We start from the raw sequence: 4,419 nt of genomic DNA, 5'->3' as shown, positions 1-4,419 counted from the left end.
CTTTAGGTCTAAAGGGATCCTTTTTTGGATCTAGAATGCGTACGACCATAGGTGTACTTAAGGGATGAGCACTCTCCATATTAAATCTTTTGAGTAATCTCTGAGTGTATGCTGATTGATGAATAAGTATGCCGTCGTTTCTATGCTCAAGCTCGAGATCAAGACATAGTTTAGTTTTTCCAAGATCTTTGACCTCAAATTACTTCTTTAGATATTCAGCAGCATTCTGTAGCTCTTCAGGGGTGCCAATTAGGTTTATATCACCTACATAAACCGCAATAATAGCAAATCCGGATTCAGATTTTTTGATAAACACGCATGGGCAAATTTGATCATTTTTATAACCTTCCTTGATAAGGTATTCACTCAATCTATGATACCACATGCGACCGGATTGCTTAAGACCATACAATGATCTCTGTAATTTGACTGAGTACAACTCACGAGGAGTATTGGGTGTACTTATTTTAAATTCATCGGGAATTTTCATATAAATATCAGAATCTAATGAACTGTATAGATATGTCGTTACTACGTCCATTAAACGTATGTCTTATTTCTCTTGGACAACCATACTAATAAGGAAACGAAAAGTGATTGTATCCATTACTGGTGAATAGGTTTCATCATAATCAATTCCAGGTCGTTGAGAAAATCCTTGAGCTACAAGGCGAGCTTTATATCTTACAATCTCATTGTTCTCATTTCTCTTACGGATGAATACCCACTTGTATCCGACGGGCTTTATATTATCCGGAGTCTGAATAATTGGCCCGAATACATCTCGTTTCTCTAAAGAAGATAATTCAGATTTTATGGCTTCTTGCCATTTAGGCCAATCTTTTCTCTGGCGACATTCTATTACTGAACGTGGTTCACTATCGTAATCATCATATATGATTTCTTGAGCAACCGAGAATGCAAAAATATTATCAATGCTTATATTCTTTCTATTCCATATTTCATTGTAATAACTTATGGAATTCTCGGTGTTCCCGGGATTTAAAATTTCTTTTTCTGAAGTATAAGGCTCTACAGATTCATCTGGAGCTTGCTCACTAGGACCCACTTGATTAGTGGTTTCGTCTAACTTTCCTTTTCTTTTTCGAGGAATATAGTCCTTTGAACCAATTGGTCTACCCCGTTTTTGTCTTGGGGGACCATCATCCACTTTTTCATTTTCATTGAGAATATTAATTCTAGCTGGAGCATTTACAGCTGGAATATGGGACTTTGTGACTCTACTAGCATCATTAAATGCATCAGGGAGTCTATTGGCAATGTTTTGTAGATGGATGATTCTATTGACCTCATTTTCGCATTCAGAGGTACGAGGGTCGAGATGACACAAACGTTGTTCATACCATGTAAGATCTTTGGTTGGTTTTGATTTATCATTATTTGGGACGTCTTTGTCCTTACCAATCGTTGGTAATATTGTCTCATCAAAATGACAATCCGCAAATCTAGCGGTGAATAAATCACCCGTCATTGGTTCCAGGAACCTGATAATTGACGGTGAATCGAAACCAACGTAAATGCCAAGTCGGCGTTGGGGACCCATTTTTGTCCTCTGAGGAGGAGGAATTGGCACATGTACAGTGCATCCAAATGTGCGTAGGTGCGAAATATTTGGTTCAAATCCCAATGTCAGTTGCATTGGGGAATGCATGTGATAAGCCGTCGGGCGTAATCTTATTAATGCTGATGCATGTAATACCGCATGGCCCCATGCTACATTAGTGAGCTTAGATCTCATCAACAAGGTACGAGCAATAATTTGGATTCGTTTAATCATAGATTCTGCCAATCCGTTCTGAGTAAGAACGTATGGTACTGGGTGCTCGACGTTAATTCCCAGTGCTACACAATAATCATCAAAAGTTTTTGATGTAAATTCTCCGGCATTATCCATCCTTATACTTTTGATAGGATAATCAGGGAAATGTGCACGAAGTTTAATAATTTGTGCTAGCTGACGTGCAAAAGCTATGTTATGTGTGGATAACAAACACACATGTGACCATCTGCAAGATGTGTCCACTAAAACCATAAAATATCTAAATGGTCCACTTGCAGGGTGTATTGGTCCACAAATATCGCCATGAATTCTTTGTAAAAATGATGGTGATTCATAACCAACTTTTTCAGTAGAAGGTATTATAATGAGTTTTCCCCTTGACCAAGATTCAAAGAAATAATCTTTTGACATCAACATTTTTGTATTATTTAATGGATGTCCTTTAGTATGTTCTGCAATTCTACGCATCATCGTTGTTCCTGGGTGACCTAGTCGATCATGCCATAACCCAAATATATTAGGATTAACCAGTTTCCATGACATAGTGGCGTATGATTCAAAGGCACGAATTGGGACACGATACACTCCAGAAGTCGTTGCTTCAAATTTTTCATGAATAGTCTTTTTATTCATATCATACGATGTGATACATATATATTCCTTGGAATATTCGAAAAGAGTTTCTAAGTGATACCCATTATGCCTCACATCTTTAAAACTCAATAAATTTCTTTTTGATTTAGTGGATAATAATGCATTTTCGATGTGTAGCGTGGTACCATTAGGTAATACAAGTGTTGCATTCCCGGAGCCATCTATAATTTCAACAGGACCTGATATGGTTTTAACTTGTGCTTTGCACATTGTCATACTCAAGAAATATATTTTATTAGACAGAATTGTGTGCGTTGTTGCACTATCAAGTAGACAATAATCCCTTTTGTCGATACTTCCCATGATATCCTGATTAAATAATATAAATTTAATGCTTACATCATAACATTATGTCCGAATGATAATAATAAGTACAATATATTATTTGGAATACCAAAATACAAGTTCGACCTTGGGAATGTATCATCCAAGGGAAATTACACATGTACATATATTTTATTTATAATACAAAATATCTAAACCTCGGGAATTATACTTCCGAGGTAAGACTATATACCGTATATACAACATATTTCAAAATAACTATTAAACTAATAGTATTTGATCATCGATCAATCGATATCCATAAGAAAATCTTGCAACTCAAGAGACTTTGCATCATGAATAGGAGCTTGATCAGACATGATTTCAGTTGTGTTGGCCTCAAGAAGAACATTTGGTTTTTCTGTTTCTATTGCATGCGTCTGGATGCTCTTTCCTTTATTCTTCTTTGAACTTTGGTATAGATCTACAAAGTGTTGGGCAGTCCTGCAAACTTTGGCCCAGTGTCTATTCATCCCACATCTGTTGCAAATACTCTCAACATGCTTTTCTTTGTCACGATTTCCATGACCGAGTTGTCTTCGTTTAGCCATATAATTATTTTTGTGGAAATATTCACGTCCACCTAGGAGATTTCCATGATTATCTCGACGTTGACCATTGTGCCAATTGTTATTACGTGCACCACGCCAGAATTTTCGGCCACGACCTTTGAAACGGTTCGTTTTTTTATTAGCATGTGCTTCTGGCACTCCTTGAGACCCACTGGGTCGCAAATCGTGATTTTTCAATAACAACTCATTAGTCTTTTGAGCGGTAAGAAGGACAGAGATTAACTCTGAATATGTTCTAAACTGGCGTTATCTATACTGCTGTTGGAGTACAAGATTTGAAGCATGCATGGTAGAAAAAAGTTTTCTCTAATTTATCAAATTCTTGCAGTTTTATACCCCATAGTGCTAGACGAGACTCAATCTTAAATAATGCTGAATTATAATCCGCAACGGATTTAAAGTCTTGCAGTCTTAAATGCTGCCACTCATATTGAGCTTGTGGTAGGATTACTGTTTTCGTGTGATCAAATCTCTCCTTGAGTTTTTGCCATATTTCTGATGGTCTTTCTAATTGTATATACTCATCTTTCAGATCCTCAGAAAGATGATGGCGTATAAAAATCATAGCATTTGCCTCATCTTTCCGATTTGCCTCCTTGATATCTACACACTCCAATGTTTTTAAAAGATCTAATCCTTGGAGGTGTAATTTCATATCCAAGCACCAGGATAAATAATTATTCCCACTAACATCGAGGATCTGAAATTTTTGTTTCTCGATTCTAGCCATTATATAGAGTAGTGTAACTAAAAAATATAAAGAGAATAAAATTTTAATTATTACAAACCTTTGGTATATTTGAGCAGAACCTCGTGCTGATAACGTGTTGCAAAATAGATATTAGATAATTAAATATTTTATTAAAACTACTAATGGTGTGAATATTATTAATTAATCAATATTAACTAGTTTTAATATTTAATATGGAACTTGTATATATATGTGTATATACGGTTATGTATATATGTATAAATACACACACTAATTAATATAATATAATATTATACACAATATAATATAATATAAGTATATATGTATAGAGAGAGAAAGTGCAGCCAAAAATAGTG

The 4,419-nt window shown here is 35.4% G+C and overlaps 1 pseudogene; it reads right to left on the bottom strand.

The window, feature by feature from the left end:
• Positions 1–3,027: 3,027 nt before the first annotated feature.
• On the bottom strand, positions 3,028–4,148 carry LOC105966904 (uncharacterized; annotated as a pseudogene).
• Positions 4,149–4,419: the final 271 nt, after the last annotated feature.

The sequence above is a fragment of the Erythranthe guttata genome, chromosome 9, assembly GCF_056151865.1.
Source record: "Erythranthe guttata isolate IM_541 chromosome 9, IM_541, whole genome shotgun sequence".
In the NCBI taxonomy this organism is placed as follows: Eukaryota; Viridiplantae; Streptophyta; class Magnoliopsida; order Lamiales; family Phrymaceae; genus Erythranthe; species Erythranthe guttata.
This window is presented reverse-complemented; position numbering and strand designations above follow the sequence as displayed.